The following is a 22,144-nucleotide window of genomic DNA, read 5'->3' on the forward strand; positions in this document are numbered from 1 at the left end:
CAGTAATAAGGATTCGTTGAGTAGATTATGGAATATGAGGATATGTACAGAGCCATTTGAAATGGTGACCTGGGTTAGAGGTTACACATTGTTAAAATTGAGAGGATAAAGAATTATAAAATATGTGTGATTCCATTTTTATGAAAACAAAACCTTAACAAGTGCATATAAAAAGTCTGGAACTTACGTACATCATGTGGGAGGGGAAAGAAATTAAGGGGGATTTAAAAAAAGCTTTTCCAGTTGACTGAATTTTGATGTTTTGCTATAGCAAACAGAGATTGGTTCTTTAAATAAAGAAATCATAATAATTTAAATGAAATCGAGACCATGGACACAGACATAAATAGCGGCCAGCCGACATTTCCATCAGAATCTCGAAGTCCCTATTTTTCCTTTTCTTTAGACTAGATTAGCTTCCCCGGATTCTAGAGACGCAAAACACAATGGTTCTTAAGCAATTTTACCGATTAATCCTATGCTAAAGTACTAATTCGCCCAGGATATTATTTTCGACTATTTTTCGTTGACCGCATTTTTACTTTGTTTGGGCTGAAGGAAAACTGAAGAGGGATTCGTAGCCCTGTTTTCATTTTTGCACAACTGTCCTTTCCAGCTGCAGTTTTGGAGAGGAAACACACACTGAAACCCCACCAGGGAGGCAGCTGTATGCGTCCCAATCAGTCTGGCTGGAAGGAATCGCTCTTGGAAACTGACCCAAGGGCAGAAGCTCATTTCCCGTTCCCAACCCTGCCACCCCGGCTCCACTTCTCCTGGCTCTGTCTGAGCCCCCCTCCTGGAGGGCTTTTGGAACGGGGGTTGAGGCACCTGTACCTTAGTTCTGTCTCCCAAAGGAGGTTTAACTTGTCCATGAGAAATGAGTCAGCATGCAGAGCCTGGAGCTGTAAGATACTTCTGTTCTGAGATTTGGAATCTTCTGGATGGTTTAGAAAGACATGTGTTTGGCGGGAGAAGTCTCATGGCCTAAGATGGGGCATTTTCGGTTTCTGGCTTGATTAGACATGTTCTCCAGAGCAGGCAATGCTATCATGCTAAAAACAGAAAGATGCACTAGTGTGGGGTTTCCAGGTTGGTGAGAACAGATCTTGGCCCCCACCAATCCTGGCCCCACACTGTCGTGAAGTGACTGGAAATAAAGATGGAGCAGAGAGTAGGGAAGACAGAGGTGGCTGATTCAGGAAAAGTGGTCCATTTTGCCAAACTAGCTTGCATGGCTGGGGTGGTATTTGGGACCAGGATCTGGTCACAATTCTGTGTTCCCCCCCCCATTCCTGCAGCAGGAACAAAGTGACCTGGGTCTTGTCTCTCCAAGCTCCCATGCAAGTGGTTTCTGTCAAATTTTGTAACGTGAGAGCTTCCCTGGAGGTCGAGGCCTTCATGCTTAGCTGTAAGCTGTTGAGATGCTGTTTCCAATCTTTTTAGCAAGTGGATTGGTTTCCAGATTGACAGCCTTGGAAACCAGACCCCTCTGTTTTTCCCCAAAACAGGTATCATCTGTGAGCAGCACACGAAGGCAGAACACGCTGTCCAAGGCCAACTCCAGATTTTCCATGGTTTGGGGTGGGTAGGGGAGGGTGAGGGAACATTTGGAGAGCCCAGAGAAATGATGTCTAGAACCTCAAATTAATAATGATTATGAAAAGTCAGCAACCTGCATTAACTCCCCTGCTTAACAAGATGTTTCTAAAGTTAAGTAGCTGAAAAGTGACCTTTGAACAATTTCATTTCTAGCTGGTCCATGGCTGTGAGGTTGCCCTCCAAGGCTAGAGTTGATAAAAAGCAAAGAACCTGTTTATGCCCCTATTCAGGCCACAAGTAACAGAGACAGGAGAGCCCATGCTCATGAACCCGATCCTTCCCCTCCTTGCCAGTCATACATCTGAGGATCTGATGAGAACTGGTTCTAGAATTTCAAATGGATTGTCTTATTTAATCTTTTACAGCAAGAAGAAAGACAACAATAATAAGAGTAGCTATGGTTTATTAAGTGCTTACTATGTGCCAGATGCCTTAATATGTGTAATTTCTGATCCCCAAAAGTAATCTTGCAGGAGCAGTGTTGTCACCCTCATTCTACAGGTTAAGAGTCTGAACACTGAGTCTAGGAGAAGTTATCACTTGGCCAAATCTGTGTTATTCAGAAAAATGGGGATCCAGGTGGTATGCTCTCCTTTGGAGTCAAGAGTTCTCCCCTCCCGTGGTGCTCTGGGCAGACTCTCGCTCTTCCATCCTCCCCTAGATCCAGGACAGGTCAGGACCGGGGAGGAGAGATGGCCACTGCTTACCCAGCTCTTGGCTCCTTCACTGCACAGTTCTTGGCTGGAACTCATTGTCCTGGGTTATTACATGACTGGGAGAGGGAAGGGATTAATTTGTCTCTCAAACCTAGGAGAGGTGGAGTAGTCAGGATGAGGGATGACATGCATGGGAGGAACAAGGGTGGAGATGCGACATGAGAAGTCAGTTGTGTTGGTCTCAAGAAGGGTTTATAGACATTTCTCAAGGTGAAGGGCATATTTCCTTTGTCATTCCCATGTTCTTGGAGATGACAATGGCCCGGTCTAGGGAAATCGCTTTAAAAACAAGTGCACAGGTATTACAAGTTTCCGATTTCTCTGGCAAAGACTGATCGACAGGGTCCAGTTAGATCTCCACCCACTATCTTGGTTGTCAAAGAAAAGCATTTCAGAACTGCTCTGCCACTCTTCTGCTCAACACCTGTGGTCCTGGGGTCTTCCCAAATTAATTTGGGGAAAATTCTGTTCCTGTAGGCCCAATATGGCTGGGAGGAGTCAAAAAGCCTTGGAAGACACAGAAGTGTAAGGCCATTAACCAGAAAGATGTCCTGAGCCAGGAGCTCAGAGACCCTGATAGAAGATGGTTCCAAATCCAGGAACTAGGGGCCAGCTTCACCACAAGGAGGCAGCTCTTCAATGCTTGCTGATGGGTCACTTCTGAATCACCTCAGTCACCACTCATCCGGCCCTGCCCACCATCCCCACATTCTGCTCTGTGTCTAGTGCTACTTCCCAGCCCTACATCTCCCATTGTGCTACCTGGAGATGACCACAGTAAAAAGCAGTAAAAAGAACAATGTTCCCCGGGGGGTGACTCTACCAGGCACCATGCAAGGTGCTTTACCTACGTTAACTGATCATCTGCAGAGTATGTCCATTTTACCAAGACTCAGAGAGGTTCAGTGACTTGCTCAGGATCACACAGCTCCTCACAGAGTCAGAATCCAGATTCAGGTCTGTCGGACTCCAGAACTCACAACAAAGAAGAAACAGTAAAAGCAGTCTTTCTAGTCATAAATGCCAACATTATTGCTCAGCCATTCCAGTTCTCAGTGTGCTCTACAGAATTCTCAGTGCTGGGTGCTGTCAGCCACAGATGGGGAAGCTAAAGCTTGCAGAGGCTGAGTGAAATATCTACAGCCTCAAACAGGTCAGCAGATGAACCCGAACCAGAAGTGGGTGGTCCATTAATTTATTACCTCTTTTGCAAAAACTGCCAAGGGACCCAATTGGTTGCATGAAAGATATCAACTCAGGGAAACACATCAGTCAAACTGATAAAGATGTCAAACATCAAGATGCCTGTGTGCCTGTGAGCCAAGCGGTAAGAAATGTGGGTGAGTGGTGGTGTCTCAGAATGCTGGCCAGGGCAACTTTCAATTCACGGTCTCACAGAATGCAGAGGTGGAAGGGCTCTGGTGAGGAGCCATCTAGCCCTCACTGCATCCATGACAAGCGGTTACCTAGCCCCTTCCAGGATACCCACACGGTCAGGAAGCTCCATTTTCCAGAAGCTGCAAATTCTACTTCTTCCACTTCTTCGGGACATGTCTGACTTCTTGGATATTGAATCCATAGATGTAGAATGTCAGTCTCCTTAGTCTGAGATCTGATGAGTACAAATGAGGTCCCCGTAAGAGTGGGGATGCCAAAGGGTCCAGCCACTTTGGAAAACAGTAGGGCCATTTCTTATGAAGTTAAACATAGTTACCATAGGGTCCAGTGATCCTACTCTTAGCTATTTACCCAATGACAACATGTGTCTGCACTAAAAGCTGGATGCAAATGCTTCCTTCATAATCATCAAAAGCTGGAAACAACCCAAACATCAACAATAGCCCATCAACTGGTGGATGATAAGCAAACCATGGAGTCCCCATATGTGGAGCATTCCTAGCACAGCAAGTAAAAAGGACCTATGGCTGACTTGTGCAACATCATGGATCATGGATCAATTTCAAGGCCTTATCTATAGAAACCAGACTCAAAAGGCTGCCTACAGTTACAATTCCTCTTATATGACATCCTGGAAGGGGCGACAGATAAGTATATTTGTGTGGGTCCCACTTAAACCTGGATTTTTAAAAATAAATACAGCATGTTAATGTATTTTTTCTTTCTTATGATTTTCTTTTCTTTTTCAAAAAATAGTTTATTATTTACTTAATACAGAGAAAGAGAGAGAGAGAGAGAGAGAGAGAGAGCAAGAGAGCATAAGCATGGGGAGCGGCAGAGGGAGAGGGTGAGCAGGGAGCCTGATGTGGAGCTCGATCTGAGGACCCTGGTATTATGGCCTGAGCCAAAGGCAGACACTTAAATGACTGAGCCACCCAGGCACCCCATTCTTCTTTCCTTTCCTTCTTTTCCTTTTCCTTTTCCTTTCCTTTCCTTTTGTAGAGAAAGGAAGGGAGAGAAAGGAAGAGGAAGAGGGAGAGAGAGAGAGCATCTTAAGTAGGCTTCATAACCAGCATGGAGCCTGAGGTGAGGCTCAATCCCACAACCCTGAGATCATGACCTGAGCCAAAATCAAGAGACGGTTTGCTTAACTGACTGAGCCATCTAGGCGACCCTCTTATGATTTTCATAATACTACTTTTTTCCCCCTCTAAATTACTCTATTGTAAGAATGCAGTATATAATGCATACAACATACAAAATATGTATTAATCAATCATTTATGTTATTAGTAAGGCTCCCAGTCAACAGTAGGCTATTGGTAACTAAGTTTTGGGCAAAGTTATACATGGATTTTCAACTCTGTGGGGGGGTCAGTGGCCTTAACCCCCTCATTGGTCAAGGGTCAATTGTATGTATTAAGAACAAAACAAGAACAACAACAAAAAAAGAAGAAAACAAGTGGTTGCTAGAGGCTGGGGCATGACTACAAAAAGTATGGACTACAAACAGGCATTAGGGCACATTTTGGGGTGATGGAAATGTTCTGAGTCTTGATTGTGGGAGGGATTTTACAATTGTAGGCACTTGGGAAAATTTATTAAATTGTACACTTAAAAGGGGTAAATTTTACTGTAAGCAAATATATATATTTACTGTAAGCAAATATATATATTTTTCTACAGCTATATATATATATATATATATATAGTATATAGTACACAGCCATCAAAAAGAATGAAATCTTGCCATTTGCAACGATGCGGATGGAGGTAGAGTGTATTGTGCTAAGTGAAACAAGCCAGTCAGAAAGAGAAATATCCTTTGATTTCACTCATATGTGAAATTTAAGAAACAAAACAGAAGAATATAGGGGAAGGGAAGGAAAAATAAAGTAAGATGAAAACAGAGAGGAAGGCAAGCCATAAGAGACTCTTAATTCTAGGAAACAAACTGAAGGTTGCTGGAAGGGAGGAAGATGGGGGATGGGGTACCTGGGTGATGGGCATGAAGAAGGGCACATGATGGGATGATCACTGGTGTTATATGGAACTGATGAATCCCTAAATTCTACCCCTGAAACTAATCACGCAGTATATGTTAACTAAATTGAATGAAAAAAGAAGATGCAGACACAAGAGTCAGTGATAGTTGGATGGTCTCCATCTGTGTAGCTGTAAAGTCTTGGTGCTTGTGCAGTGATGGTCATGGGAGGACCCCTCCTACTTCTGGAAGTTTACAAGCGCTGCCTCACATGGGTGTCTGAATCCTTCCAGCTGCCTCAGGGACCGGGTCGTTATTCTCCTTGGGCCAGTAATTCTGATGTTCCTGCAGCTCTGTCCCAGTTTCTGTCTCTGAAGCTGTGCTTGGTCTATAGCCTTTGTCAAGGCCTTTCCAGGCTTTTCTCTAGGGTACTGATTGGTTCCTTACTGTTCCAAGCTACCTGATAGTTCTTTTTCTGCCAAGACAGAAATGGTTTCCTTGTCTTAGTGATCTACTTCTTTGTAGTTCCTTCTGAAAAATTGCTTGGGTCCTTAGATATCATGGCTCTTTTTATGCTTACAAAAGACCCTTTCCTCTCAATGTATGTATCACTGTGGTGCCTGGGGCTGGGGATGATTAAAGCAGGAACACCACCTTACTGTTCCTGGAGTCCCCACTCTCACTCTTGAAGTCCAGATCCAGGGCTATGGTCAGCAGCACTTTGATGTTTTTCTCCCTGCCCCTTGTGGATCCTGCCTTGCTTCTCCCATTGAGATTTGGCTTTTCTTGTCATGTTCTACTCACACACTTCAGATTTACCATGTCTGTTTCTACGTCTGAACCCCCAGTTTGGCCATGGTGCAAGTTCAAGTTCTTTCCCTAGGATATCCTAACACCCCATGCAAGTCAGTGCTGTAAGTAAATTGGGGGTTGGGGAATCCAGGGGAGTACCTAACTTCAGAGATTTGAAATAGCTCAATTCTAATGTTGGACTATAAGATGTGTTTTGCATAATGAAGATGTGTTTGCCTTCCAGCTGCTTCTGTCCACTGTCACCATTCCTTACTGTCACAGAGCTGGGTAAATCTAACGCCTCTTCTAAGTGACAGGCCTTCAGCTGTTTGAGGACAGTGATCATGTCTTTCTGAAATCTTCTCTCTGGCTACCTTAGCAAGAATGCCATGTCTGCTGGGAAACTGTATCTGGAATCCTGAATTGAGATGTGGCACCTGCACCTAAGAAGGACCTAGAAAAAAGGAGAGGTAACTCAGAGGTAAACAAATAGAGACTCCCACACCAGGCTGTGGGGAGAATAGGGGCTCCCCAGACCTACCTTATGTTCTGGACTTGCCTTTCCTTCCATCACAGAAATGTCTGGAGAACAACCTGTCATTGCCATGTCATGAGTGAGCAAAATAACTCCTTCCTGTCTGGAAATCTGGAGCGAAATGATACGGCCGTAAAAGTTCTCTGTGGAGCTATTGGCATGCTTTTGAATAAATTATTTCTATTTTTTGGCTCCAAAATGGACCTAGCATCTCTTGGGAGTATTGGCTTGGGCTGGAGTTTGTGTGGAAGCCCAGAGGGAGGAAAAATCCTGGTTTTAATGGAAGAAACATCGCAGACACATGGGGAAAGGACCAAAAACAAAACCAGAGAAGCATAATGTACCCAGCCCTCCTCAAAGCACATGGGAGTTGGCACTGTGCGCAATTCTGGTGTTCAAGCAAGGTTGAAACATAACCCAAACGTTGGCGAGTCCATGGGCCAACTCCCTACATTTCTGGAATGGTCTTCCTGAGAATTAGAAATACATTTTATCAACCAGAATTCCCATTAGTCTTTACCACACAGGCTGCCTCATCTGCCTTGTACTGGACAAGACCCACCCATTCTGAGTACAGCTACATTTTCTGAGCATAGATGGAGACTCCCCAGCCCTCCTTCCCCAGAATTCTTTTTTTGAGGAGGGCCTGTATTTAGTTGGAAGAAATATTTTGAGTCACTATGGGTGGAGGGTGACACCCAAGCTGTGCTGAAGTAGCAAAAGACACCTTTGGAACTGCATGTGTAGGGCAAGGAGGGGAATTTGTGTTGTTGCTGAGAGGCCAGTGAGGACACAGTAAAGGAGAAAGAGGTAAGGGGGCAATCAGGGGATGGGAGAGACCTTGGGAGTGAAGGGAAGGGCACGATCTTGACTCCCTCTGAAGGTTTAAGTTTTTAAAATCACCAAAATGGCTGGTGGGAATGAGCTTGGGGGTGGGTATGCTAGAGAGGGGGCTAACTATTGTGCCTAAACCTGAGTGGAGGGGGCCACAGACTGTCAGAGCCAGAGATACATTTGTTGCTTTTCTATTCTCCCATTTGATTAGAATTCCTTCCTCTGGGGGGCTGCATCTTTGTATTTCCAGTGACTAGTGCTCAGCCCCAAACATAGAAGGCCCCCAAGAAATGTCACTTAAAGAAAATAAAGATGGAAGGAGAGACAGTGGTATCTTCTCATTTTATAAGTCATAAAACATAAGATTTAATTGAGAATGTCCCAGAAAAATCAAAGTCCCAATATTGATTTTTTGTAAAGTCTTCTGATTCATCCAAAGGAAAATGGAATCAGTGAAATTTTTCTTTAAACACTGACTCCCTTATCTTGACACTGTGCCTTCCTTTACTCTGGCCCAGATGCACCTGCTCCTTGAAACCTCTTCCATTCCTCTAACTATAGACATCATGGTACATGACCGAGAATCGTGAAAAATTAGAATTGAAAAAGGATGTCAGAAGTCACTTACCGAAAGTCTGATCCCTAGACCTTTCTTATGTCACTTAATACTTTCTATCTTTATTTGTTTTAGAAAATGTCTCTTACTTTAAAATGAGTTCTCTCTGGGCCTGTCAACATAGATGTGCGCTCTACACATGAATAAACCAAAGTCAAAAGCGTGAAACAGGATTGGCAAAATGTCAGTGCTAGAAAGGGCTTTGCAAATGCTTTACAAGAAATAGATATTACTATTTCAAACCATAATGGCTTCCTGGTAAATGAAAGATCCTTTTGTTCAGTTGAGCCCCTTGAGTTAGGATATGCAAAGTGGACTCGGAGCTCTGGTTTTAGAGCAGGAGTTAGAGGAAGACAGTTTGGTGTTCTAGTGGTAGGGGTAAAGGGCAATCTGAGAGGGAGGAGGGGAGGTGAGATGGGAGTAGCTAATTCAAAAATGGCCAAGTGAGACAGCGAGGGGTGGGGGGTAAGGAGTCACATGCAGGGAAAGCATGCCGGCAGTCTCAGAGAGTAATGAAGATGGATGCCCAAGTTCTTATGATGTAACCCTGCCTCTACCTCCATTTCCTGCAAATCTTGAGCTGAATTTTTGGACCAAATTTCCCCAGAAATTCACAGAAATATTGGGGAGGGCATTGGATCTCCAACAGGAAGTAGGATAGGCATTTGGGGAATCCTCTCTAAAGCTTAAGAGCAGGGAGATCCCAGCCCATATCGGGGTTATACAAGACCATTTAATATCATGGAAACCTGTGTATGTACAAATATGTTTTTCTTCCCTTACGGCATCGCCTTGAAATTCTCGTATTTGAAAACAGGAGATAGAAGTGGAGATGAAAGTCATGCACGAACAGCCAAATCTCAGTTGTAAAGTACAAAACATCAGTCGAATGCCTTTCATGTAATTTTGTTTTTGTTCATACTCTAGTGTGAATTTTGATGATGTGATCATTGTACAAGAGATCTGAAGATATCACCAATATGAAGTTGGGAGACATGGGGGAAAAGGATGGTCTTAGCGATATATTATCCCCACAGCTTCTACAGTAAAGTCTGATGAAAAGTTTTCACACATGATTATACATCCAAAGAAGAATGGCATGTGGCATATCCACAGAGCAGTCCTGTGCCAGGAACACAGTAAAATTCAGGGCTGTGTTACTTCTAAGGCCATAGGAAAGGAATAATGCTATGATCAAGCATGAGACAATCCCTGCCTTGATGGCTTTATTTCTGGAAAGATCATGCTCTGGACGAAATTGCTCTGGATCTTCCTCATGATCAGATATACTATGTGTTGGACCCTAATAATTCCAATGAGAGCAGCTGTGTAGCCTGTCCATTGTAGGTATTTCCTCTGATACCTTGCCCATTCTTGTCTTCCCAGTCATTCATGCTGTCCTTTCCCATTGCCCCAGAGTTAATGAACATACTGGGGCTAAATCTCCCCCTGCATACACAGTGACAAAAGCAAAAGCTCCCAAAGCTTGTATGAGGCCAATGTGTAGGAAGCAGTACAGGGCAGGTGGCTTGTTCATCAGCCTGTCCATCTTCCTATGGCGAGGCTTCTGGTTCATAATATCATTTTCAGCTTTCTCGGAAGATAAAGTGATGAGGGAATTATATCTGTGTCTAAACTGATGGACAAGATGGTAAAGATGCCAATGGGCAGGGCAAGCTCAACAGTAAGGTAAATCAAAAAGAGGCAGACGAAATCAGAGAGGGAGACAAACCATAAGAGACTCTTAACTATAGGAAACAAACTGAGGGTCGCTGGAGGGGAGGTGGGTAGGGAGATGGGGTAATGGTGATGGACATTAAGGAGGGCATGTGATGTAATGAACACTGGGTGTTATATGCAACTGATGAACCACTAAACTCTACCTCTGAAACTAATAATACACTCTATGTTAATTAATCAAATTTAAATTAGGAAAGGAGGGCAAAGCTCAGCAGTGTTCTAGGCTAGAGTGTAAGCAATGATCTTTAGGTGATCTTTAGGTTAAGCGACCTTCCTCCACTCTGTGACCACAGGTGCAAAGATGTCATTGTCACTCAGTAAGACTGTGTGGCCTGCCTTTTTAGCTGCCTCAGAACCTGCTACCTCCACGACAATCCCAATATCTACATTCTTTATTTAGACTGGAAAGTCATTCACGGCCTCCCTTGGTCACGGCAACCCCAGTGTCCTGTCTCTAACAGCCTACTACAATGATCGGCTTTTGCAAAGATGATTCCTGAGTGGTTGGTTAAGAGCTCACCCAGGTGCTCGAGACACACGTCCTTCTGCTGCTCCATACTGGCCACTGCAGTGGCTTTAGCAGCCTGTTCGCTACCTTGTTCCACATCAGTGGCGAGGCACTTTTTGATGTCTTCTATCATCCCAGTGTTGGCTGAAATGGTACCTACACACTCTTGGTAGTGCTTTGGTTATGAAGGACAGATACTTGCAATCATAATGACCTTGATCCCAGCACTCTGGAATTCAGTGAGTGCATCAGGCACAGTGGATGGAAGGGGATGGGTCGTTGACAAGAGCTCACTAAGCAGAAGTTGGAGATGGGAAAGGTCATGGTATCTGTCATTTGAGGAGGTTTCTGAGAAGTTGTTTGCTGGCAGGTAGAGGTGATAGAGGCCAAGAATGTGTCTCCCGTAGGCCATCTAGCTCCATGCGCTGTGAGGGAAGCCTCAGCTGTGCCTTTGTCTGGGGGCTAATCTAGGGCATTGATAATGATGGCGCTGTGCTCTCTAAGACCTTCTCAGGAAGAAGCTCTCATCATCATGAGGGAATGTTTATCACTGGAGCCATCCCTCTCGTATATAAGGAGCTGGAATTTGTTGGTAGAATTAAAAGAGATTTCAGGCATTTTGCAATTTTATTTCCTAATTCCCATTATAGCACCTACAGTGACCTCTGAGAATTTCCAAGGGCAGTTTCGGAGGCATACAGTGTTATTATCTTGTATAAGGAGGCCTGGATTCCAGAGCTTCCTGCAGAGACTTGGTTTGTCGGTTCTTCATTTGTGTCAGCCATGTAGATCTGACTGTCAGACTGCTTGTGGGTCCTGTGGTGAGTTTCAGTTTTGTTGGAGCCAATGATAGAAGTGGAATGAGGGTCTCCACTGCATCTGGGTTCTTCACCAGGAAGTTCTTCTTGCCCATCCATTTTTCTGTCATCGACAAGGTGACAGTGACAATGACTAGGAGGCCCTCAGGTTCATGAGCCACAATGATATCAGTGAGGAAGATGGTGGAGTCCAGGCCATAGTTCATGTACACTTCTTAATGAAGAAAAGGATGCTGGTCAAGTGGCCTCTCCTGCCGCAATACAAGTGAAATGCCCAATCTCAGTATCTATGGGTGTCTTCTCATTTCCAATTCCAGAAGCCAGGGAGGCAGTCTGTCCAATGACCCTCTTTGGGTGTTTTCACTATGTCTTTAGTTCCATGGAGATGCACAAGGTAAATTTTTGGCATTGTTTTGCCCATAATGCTGATGACATGGGTGCCGGTGGACTGAGGTTGGTCATAGGGTCCTGGGCCACAGAAGGACACAGTTTCAAGGTGTGATCCACACTACAGACCTGGAGCCCAAGGTTCCATTTGTGGGAGCTTGAGGTAGGTGAGCTGAAGGGCCAGGCTTAGACTGGATCCTACACCCATGCCAGGCAGTCTGGTGGGTTCAGGGCCTGCTCCTGGTTTTCTCTCTTATTTCTTGTCATCTTTGATCTGCTTTTCCAGATTAAAAGCCTCTTGAGGGCAGAGGCTATATTTTTTTTATCACTGTTTTCTCATCACATGGGCATTTAGAATAGGTATTCCCTGAATGACTAAATAACCTCACAAAATCTGGGGCCCGTGGGCTTGTAGCCACCACTTGGAAAAGTAATGTAGCCACTGACTGGTAGTGATAAAGCTTGAATGAATGGGCTTATAAAGTGAACCAGGTCAGCAGTTCTCAACTGGAGCCCCTGGAAATCCTTTCAGGGAATAAAGTACACAAGTCAATCTCAGCCTCAGTTTCTGCTTCTGCAAAGTCAAGATGAAAATAGGGGAATGATAGCATTTTTTTTTTAAATTTTTATTTATTTATGATAGTCACAGAGAGAGAGAGAGGCACAGAGACACAGGCAGAGGGAGAAGCAGGCTCCATGCACTGGGAGCCCGACGTGGGATTCGATGCCGGGTCTCCAGGATCGCGCCCTGGGCCAAAGGCAGGCGCCAAACCGCTGCGCCACCCAGGGATCCCGAATGATAGCATTTATTTTGAGGTTGTTAGGATTCAATAATTCAGAGAGAGCACTGAGAACTTTCCTGGTACTAAGTAAACACTCAAATTTGGTTATTGATGTTACAGTTAGTAATAACAATAAAAAAGTAACATCTTTTTTACTCTAGAGACTGCAGCTCTATTTCATTCTATTTGTCAACTATTAACTATGTATGGCATATGAGTCCTTGTGGAAGAGAAAATATATTAGCCTGATTTAGCATGATTTAGCAATCCAAAGGTGGCAGGCTGGCAGCAGCATCACTGTCCCTGTAGATGGGGTGCTCATTATAGTTCATGATGACATTTTTGGTAGCTATTGACTTTGTAAGGTTCATGTAGAGGTATTTTAGCTATCTTCTCAAGAGAAATAAATATATCAAATCTTTTAACTGACTAACTAACTGACTAACTAACTCACCCTTTATGGAGATCTCTGAAGGATGGGAACATGTCTTATTTATCTCATTGACCCGCATATTTAGCACAGCACATGGCATGCAGGAGCTGCTAACTACAATTTCTGAATGAATGACTGAAACCTATTCATGGAAGGCATTGCCATTGCATATTGGTTTAAAATAATCCAGAATTGGTGGTGGTTTAGTACTAATGGATTCGGATCTAAGAGCTTTCTTAGACACCTCTCCACACCCAGAAGTTCCCATTATGTTATGGTGCATCCTGTAACCAAAAACCCTGTCCCTACTGAAACCCACCCCATGTTTGGATCTAGCAGCTGCCTCCACAGTGAAGGGAGAGTTAACCACCACACTTGTCCTAATTATAAGTCATTCAATATGGGCTTTGGAGGGATATAGTCTGATGTAACCCTCATCAAATCCATCAGCAATGCATAAACAATTTTAAGAGTTGAGCTGATGTGGCTTATCAAGGGACCTTAGTTGCTATGATGCCATGGCCTGGCTTGATGCCCTTGGCTAAAGCTAATCATTGGGTGGGTAGCTTGGCTCTCTCGATGGCCTGCCTGGCCTATTCTGGTGGTATGTGTCAGGGCAGCAAGAATGCATTGCCTAAGCTAGGAAGGTGGACCATCTCTGAGAGCTGGAGGAGGAGACAAATGGAGGAAGAGAGCTTTGATTCTGATGGTGGGACAAGAGAACAGATTGTTCCGAAGGAAATGTAAATAGTCCTTGACTCCAGTATCCTTGCTGTTATCCATAGTTACTCACAGTCGACCATGGGTATTGCTCTGGGGCAGGGAAAGGGTGGAACCAACCCACGAGCAGATGACAGGGGACATTCCAGATCCAGTGTGCATAGGTAGCCCTGGAATAAAGTGGATGTGGCTGGGATGCCATGGCCATAAGGGAAGCCCCGACTCTTAATCCTTAGAAAGAGGTCTCCTCATCCCAGGGATATATTCAGAGCCCATCTTCTCAAAGAGGCACATCCTGATGTGATGGTCGGAAGGACACCAGAAGTCCTGTCTTCTTCCCATCCTCACCTTTCCCCATCCAGACAAAAAAGGGTCACTGATAATCTCATTCCTGTTCCTTTGCTAGTTGTTAATTAATTTTAGCATATGGAACATTTAAAATAAGAACAGTTTCACCTCATTGTGTTGGAATATGAGCTTGCAAGGCAGGGCGTTTAAGGCTTTGAAATGTTTTCTAGAAAAGGCTGTATGGGGCTCCTCTGTTACCAACAACCTTTCCCACTGGAGGGAACTAAACCACTTCTTTGAGTGACTCATCCCGCAGGCGATAAAGTGGCTGTGGTTTAAGCCTCTGGTGCAATGGGCTTAATAGCGAGAAGAATATGTTCTTTTTCCTCTCTGCTGCCATCCTAACCTTCTGATATTCCTAGAATATACCCAGCTTTCTCCTGCCTAGAGACTTCACTTCCTTGGTTTTTGCATGACTGGCTCTTTTTCATTCTGCAGATCCCTGCTCAAGGTCAGCTTTTCAGAATGACCTTCCCTACCACTTGGGTCTAAAGTAGGTGCTCCGGCTCTAGCTCCTCCAGAATACTCTAGGACAACCTTCTAGTTCTTTTCTTTATGGCCCTATTCACAATTCTAACTGCATTTATGCCTCATTCACTCATTTATTGTCTTTAGAGTGTGAGCTCTGTGATGGCAGGCTTGTCTTGTTATTGGTGTATTTTGGGGGCATAGGACAGACCTAGCATACTTAAAACATTTGAATTTCTGTCACGTTTACTTTAGTATTTGGGGGTATTCTGGGGTTGTGAGTTGGACACAGTCTCAAAGCTTAAGGCTCAGTTGGGAAGATAGAAAATTTATCAGTTGGCACTCACGGTAAGGGCTTGGAGAGATGGAGGACAGGGTGTATCTGGGGAAACACCCAAACAAATCTGCAGAAGTTAGGGGGGCGGTTTCTCCTGGAAAATAGAAGAACTGAGACCCAAACAGCTACCCAGGTAGCTGAAGAAAGGGAAAAGGGTTCTGGGCAGAGGGTGTAGCATTTGCACAGGCCTGGAGGTGGGAAAGATGGCATTTCTGAGGATCTGGGAGCTGTTTAGTAGATAAAAGAAGGTGAGCAGCATGTGATGTGGATGCAGACATAGCAATGGCTAGAGCATAGCATGGTGCAGCCATACTAAATTTGCATTCTATTCTGTAGGAAATGAAGAGCTACTGAAGAGTTTTAAGTTAAGAGAGGCATGATGCAGTGTTCACTTTTGAGGAATCACTCAGCTTTGTGGGGAGCAAGGAGTTGGAGGGGCAAGATTAAAGAAAGGGTGAATGTGTAAGGGACATACTGGTGGTCCAAGGGAGCAAAACTGGTGGCCTGGACTAGAAAGGTCACTGTGGGGCTGGGAAGCAGGAGAACATTTCTCAGTATTTAGGTTCTAAAGATAGATGAATGACTGCAGGGGAAAGAAGTGGAGACTGGAGTGCTTGGGTGGAGTAAAGGACAAGGCCCATGTGACCCAGATATGTGTGGGGGCAGGGATGGCATTCATGGAGGCAGGAGAGACAGAGGGAGGAGAGGAACCACACACATCACTACCTTCAGGCCATCTCTCCTTTTCTCTTTCCCTCAGGAAATTCCAGCTGTCCTAGAGGCCCAGCACAAGTGCCATCTCCTCCTCGAAGTTTCTTCTGGATCTTCTTCTGAGCTACAGCACCAGCAACTGGCCCACAACCTCACCACTGTGTATGTTGTTCTGCATTATTTCATCCAAGTTAGTCTTGTCTTTCCCACAAGGTTCCATACTCCTTGGTAGCAGAACCATATGTTCCAGTGACTGCCATGGGGCTGAGTACACGACAGATGCTCAGTCCTTGGGGATTGTGTTAGTAAGAGTTCTCCAGAGAAACAGAACCAATAGGATGTGCCTGTATATAGAAATAGATTTATTATAAGGAATTGGCTCATGCAATTATGGAGGCTGGCAAGTTCAAAATCTGCAGTGTGGGCTGGCTGGAGATCCAGAAAGAACTGATGGTGCAGATGAAGTCTGAAGGCAGCCTGCTGGAGATCTCCCTGTTATGTGGAGAGACTGCTCTTTTTGTTCTGTTTAGGCTTTCAACTGTTTAGATGAGGCCCATTCATATTACAGAGGGTGAGCTTCTTACTCAAAGCCTTCTGATTTAAATGTGAATGTCATTCAAAAACACTCTTTAAATTGACACCTAAATTCACCATCATAGGGGTTACCCAAGTGATTTTATGCAAATTATAATCCTACTTTTAAGCCAAATGGGTGGTCAGATTGGCAAGGCTGTGACTGCTTAGATCTCACAGGCACAGGATCCTAGAGAGGTGAAGTGATTTTCCTAAGGTCACCAAGCAAGATAAGTCTGGACATCCAGACTTGTGTCTTTTCTACTATATCTCATAACGGACAATTTGTGTGTGTGCACGTGTGTGTGTGTGTGTCACCCTGTCAAGAGGCCAAGATACCTTATTGGAGCTGTGATTTCTAGCTTTTAATTTGGAGATTAGAAAACACAGAGAAAGGAGATAACTTTCTCCAGCTGTGTATTCTTTGTTAGTGAGCTTCTAAAAACAACAATTTGGATTGGAATTCAGGAAAGGTATGACACAACTTAGCCCTTCATCAAAAATAGCTAGTTCCAGGTCACTGAACCGAGGCAAGCTCATGCCTGGGGGCCCCCGGCAGTCTGGGTTTTTATAATGAGTCCAGAGGGCAAAGTAGAAATCTGTCAAGTTGTAAGAGACAGGAAAGATTTAGGATCCAAACTAGAAGGTGGGGTTCCCCCAAGGCCAGAAGTGCTCACTAGTCACAAAGCCTCACACAGGCCCAGAATCCAGAGTTCCAGCTTGGGATGAATTTGGGAATTCTGGATAAGCATAGGGAACTTAGGTAGGCAATGGAATTTAGATCAGAATACTTGGGACACATTCTGGATCAGGGACTTGCCTGTTAAACTCTGTTGCAGGGTAACTAGGGTGTGGTGATTGAGCCTGGGGGTCTGAGTGGCTTGGGCTCAATTGCTCTGTCTCTCTTTTTATCTATCTCTTGGTCTTTCTCTTCTGGTTGGAAGGTGCCGGCTAGCATGTGCCACTCCACGGCAGGCATTGAAGGTCTGCATGTGAGGACTGGCTTTTCAGGGGACCCTTACGGCTCTCTTCAAACTCTCCAGGCAGCAACAGGAATTCTAAGCAGGTGGCCTCTTCTTTTGCAAAGTCTTTGATGCAGCAAAATCCAGCATGATATAAATGGACAGCCCTTTGAGGCTATTGTAATAAAATTTGGTCTGCATAGTTTCAGTATTTGTCAAGGCAGTAGAATCAGATACCAGTTATGTCCACATGATGCCAACTACCCAGATGGAAAAGAACAATCCGTTTGTCACTTTGGCCCACTGACATTCCAAAGACCAGAAATTCCCCAACTTTCAGAATCTGTGACATGGTAGTGACTGGATTCATTGTGCATTCTTACTCCTAAAACTGCTGTATGGCTGGATTTCATTTTCTTAGCTAAAGAGATTCAGATTTAGCTTAGTACAAAAGAACTGGGAATCCCCTGGATGTCACATGAGGGAGCTGGGTAGTCAGTGAGGTTGAGCCACCTTATCACAGACTTTCAGACCCACAGGCCTTGCCTTGAGTGCTTGGATGACTATATTTAGCACCAAGACCCTGGAAGGTGGGAAGTATGGCAACTAGAAGGCATCATTAATTTCAAGAGCATGGTGAATATATGGAGTTGTAATCAAACTTGATCACTTCTATACACACCAGAGCCCTTGTGAAAAACCAAACTGTGATAACAATGGGCAAAGTGCAAAAGCCTGGGTGGTAGGAAAAAAAGAGAAAAACATGGAAACCTTAATGGGTAGATGAAGGACAAGTTGGTCTTCTTTTCCACTGTTTTTTTTTTCCATCCACAGAATAACTCAATAATTGGATAAAAGGAGTTCTGTAGATGTTACAGATTTGGAATTTTAGGAAAAAATGAGATAGGACTCCTTGTAAGTCTCAGTTTAAGGTGCAGATTATTTTGGGAGGCACTACAGCCAGTTCTCTGCTCAAGTGAAGGTCAGAGGGACGGGTGGTAGCAGCCATGATATCAGTTGCCAATATTGGTGTGTATTGTGTGATGGACTGGCTGGATATTTGCAGCCTGAACCATTGAGGAGCAGAGCTTCACCCCTGCCCAACCTCTTCTCCAAGACATGTGTGGATTCTGGAATAAGAGTTGTTGGCAGACAACAGCAAAGATTCCAGGATGGAACTTTCTAGATTTAGAGATTCTTTCTTGGTGGGAAGAGACAGGAACTTAAAGTCCAGCCTGGAACCACACAAACTAATACATCTGGAGACAGGAATCCCAGATACAAATATCTGAGCATTAAGGAAAAAGCTGGAAAAAATTAGCACTAAGAGAGACCTGGGGCAGGAAGGAGAACTGCAAATTTGTTTTGTACTTGCCCTTGACTTACCACTGGCTGACCCAGAGCTGAAGGATGAGGAGTGGTGGGTGGGAGGTGGGGCAGGGAGGCAAGTTGTTTAGAAGGAGAAGCCAGTACTATTTAAGGCTGCAAACAAATACAGCTGTAGGTCATGGGGAAGGGCAGTCAGTGACCTTGTGGATGCTGACGAACCATAGCTATAAAGAACTTAGAGACAAGAGTTTGTGTCCCTGGATTGACAAATTCTGAAGGAGGTTCAAAGAGGAGAGGGCCTGAAGCTCAACATGAGGTCAGGTTAGCATCACTACTGAACTGTTTCTGCTTTGCTAAAGGATAGCATTTTAGGATTTGCTGGTGGTCTGCACAGCATATAAAAGAAAACTGCAGAGAAAAGCAAGCAGAGAGCAAGATACGAATGTTGCCAGAGTAGAGGATAAAGAAGTGAGAACTGGAAGGATTCCCAGAATCTCTCTCATCTACTCTTTGAATGTCCAGAAGGAGGGGGATATGAAGGGTGTGAGGAGGAAGGATTTTGGCCTCTGAGCTTTTCTTGGGTTTTCTGATGCAGAATGAAGTGACAAGAGGCTTATGTTAGGTTCATGATTGTCCTCATTGCTCTCTTTTAGGGATGGAGAAAAGGAGAAAAGTTACAGCCTGGGTAGATGTTGAATTGGAGCAAACAGCAGAAAAGGTCATTTCAGAACACGTTTGTTGTGGGGGGGGGATCTCTGGAGCAATCCTGAGTGATCTTTCAGGGTTTCATTTTTTCCCTCATGTCCACGGGAAGCCTTGCAGGTAGGACAGTTTGAAAAGGATGACGTACGGGAAGAAGTTGACACTGTTGAAAGAAGCAGAATGAGCTGATCTCTACATGAAGATCTTTCAGGGTCTTCACTCAAGGAATGCCTTTTCTGAGGTCTCTCCCATGTCCCAGGAATGCAGAGTTTCCCTCACCTTGTTCTCATAGATCCTGGGGAGTACAGATTTCAGAGAGATCTGGGGAGCTGACAGATGCTGTTCCATCCAGAAGACCCTGCTAATAATTGTAGCTACATTTACTAGATTGTTGAGTCCTTACTCTGCTACTTGTGACAGGGCTAAGCTGGTTGCTAAAAATCACCAAGGAATGTGGTTAAAAGCAAAGAGTCTACGACTCCCTCCCAGAGATAGATTCAGAATCAGAAATTCAGGGGTGGGAACTGCAATCAAAATAAAAAAAATTTTTTCTTGATAAATCTAATGTGCAGTTAGGTTTGGAAACCTCTGTGTCTGGAGTCATTACTCAGAGTTGGGTTTTTACCTTCTAGACTAAGTTTTTGATGTAAAACAGATAGCATCAACCTAACATCTGCAGTGCTCTCAGACCATGATAAATAATGGCAGTAAATGTTGAACAAATATGTAAGATTTATACATACGTTACATAGAACTCAAAGATAAATATATTTGTGTTGCTGGAATGTCACAATCAATCTAGACAATGACAAAATATGTAGGCATTTAACTGGAACATGCCTTCTCTTTTAATCTACACAAGATGACCTTCCTCCCTACCACCATGGTTTTGGTTTGCTCAATTTTCAAAGCAGTTCCTTTCAAAGTGGTTTCTAAGACCGGGAAGCATAAGCCCTGTGCAGAGTGTAAGGGCTTCTTCAGGAGAAGCAGGGCTTTAGAATCCCGTGAGAAACGGGATTTTTCAGGTTGTGTTTGTGTGTGTGTTTGAGTTTCTGTGTGTGTACATGCATAGACTTCTGCAACATTCGATGGGTTTCTAGACGTTTAACAGAAATGCCTTATACTCAGCATGTAATCTAAGAAGTGCAAGTCAAATGGATGGGGCTGCCATCAACAGGTAGCTAATTTCATGATCTAGCGATGGAATTAAATCGATAGCCTGGCCACGACAGCCAGGAGGCCAGCACAAGAACTGGCAAGGGGGTCTCATCAGTCTCCTCCACCTGCGGAGGGGATGGATTGATCATCCAAGAAGGAGAAGAGTGAGGAGCTTGGAGGCACCTGTATGGCTCCTGAGGATTCCAACAGGCAACATTGATTTTGTCAGCTCCTCAAACAGGTTAGCAAGCCAACAGGGCAGCTTCCCCAAAGCTGGAGATAGTCTTTGCTGCAAACCAGTTGTTTGCTGGATAAACAGAACAAACCCCTGGAGAGTGTTGAAAGAGAGGGGTGCGGCCAATGCCTTTGGCTGACAGCACATTCAGAAGAGCTAAGAAAACAAGGGTAGAAACTCAAAAAATCTTTTAGGTTTCATTTACTCAGGCAAAAAGGAGTCCAGACAACAGCAATTAAGTGAGTTTGATGAATTGGGATGGCTGACCTGGGAAAGCAGGCCTGCAACCCTTTTTTCTTTGGCAGTAGACTATATGTCTTTACCTTCCTTCCCTGACCCTCCCCTCTGCTCCCCCACCACCCAAGCAAACACACATTCTTTTTCTGCCTGTGAAAATTCAATTTCACTTTTTTTTATGTGATTGATTTGTCTGCCAACGAAGGGAATGAGATACATTGGATTTTATTGTTTCCTAATTATTTCATGCAGGAAAATCTTATCTTTCTAGAGAACCAGTGCTGTACATTATGCTGCTACTTCTTTCCTTTTTTTCTTTCTTTTTTCCCCTCTTTTCCTCCCTCCCTCCCTCCCTCTCTCCCTTCCTTGCTTCTGCCCAAGGTCTGCCTAGCTTGTGCTGGGTCTATGTTGAGCCTCCATTCATTGGTCTATTCATTCACTTAACTATCTGTATTGAGCACCTGCTATGTGCCAGTCACTGGGCTAAGATCTGGAGATACAGAAGTAAAAGCCATGCTCTCATTCTTCAGGCTGTTCATACTCCAGCAAGGAAGATCTCAGATACTAAGCAATCAAATTACATATACATGATTTGTTTAATGTAATTGAGTCTCTGTTGTTGACATTTACAACTTTGTTTTTTTTTAAATTAATTAATTAATTAATTTATGATAGTCACACACACAGAGAGAGAGAGGCAGAGACATAAGCAGAGGGAGAAACAGGCTTCCTGCACCGGGAGCCTGACGTGGGACTCGATCCCGGGTCTCCAGGATCGTGTCCTGGGCCAAAGGCAGGCACCAAACCGCTGCGTCACCCAGGGATCCCTGACATTTACAACTTTGGAAATGGGTAAGTTGGAAAGATATTTGAAAACTGATTTTAAAACCACCCAAAGGACCAAGATGATGGAGCCAATCAAACATGGCTGAGGGAGTTCCCATGTTCCTATTCCACTCTTTACAGCACCTATAAGTGACCAGACTCTGAGAAGGACTGGTTTCTAAAGAGGGTGGGAGAGGGCTCCTGCACTCCTGTGACAGAAACCCAGGGGGCAGGCAGGTGAAGCCCAATGACCATGCAGTTCTAACCACTTGTGACTCTGACTGTGAAATTTCTCTCCAATTCTCCTGGGGCTTGGCATACCCTCCCAAGTCCAAAGAACTTGCTTTAGGCTATCTAGTTTTCCTGACCCTTGAGAATCATTCTCTCCTTCATGGCTT

The 22,144-nt window shown here is 44.3% G+C and overlaps 1 long non-coding RNA gene and 2 pseudogenes across 2 annotated transcripts in view; 1 reads left to right on the forward strand and 2 right to left on the reverse strand.

The window, feature by feature from the left end:
* Window positions 1-9,389: 9,389 nt before the first annotated feature.
* On the reverse strand, window positions 9,390-10,854 carry LOC144305797 (potassium-transporting ATPase alpha chain 2 pseudogene; annotated as a pseudogene).
* Window positions 10,855-11,231: 377 nt separating this feature from the next.
* LOC144305798 (potassium-transporting ATPase alpha chain 2 pseudogene) lies at window positions 11,232-11,885 on the reverse strand (annotated as a pseudogene).
* A 3,753-nt stretch (window positions 11,886-15,638) lies between these two features.
* The window catches only part of LOC144305939 (uncharacterized), a 53,613-nt gene continuing 47,107 nt past the window's right edge, over window positions 15,639-22,144 (forward strand). For both annotated transcript variants that reach the window (XR_013372968.1, XR_013372969.1), the window contains exon 1: window positions 15,639-15,887. This is a non-coding gene — a long non-coding RNA (uncharacterized LOC144305939). The remainder of the gene's footprint in view (window positions 15,888-22,144) is intronic.

The sequence above is a fragment of the Canis aureus genome, chromosome 36 (assembly GCF_053574225.1).
Source record: "Canis aureus isolate CA01 chromosome 36, VMU_Caureus_v.1.0, whole genome shotgun sequence".
NCBI classification, from domain to species: Eukaryota; Metazoa; Chordata; class Mammalia; order Carnivora; family Canidae; genus Canis; species Canis aureus.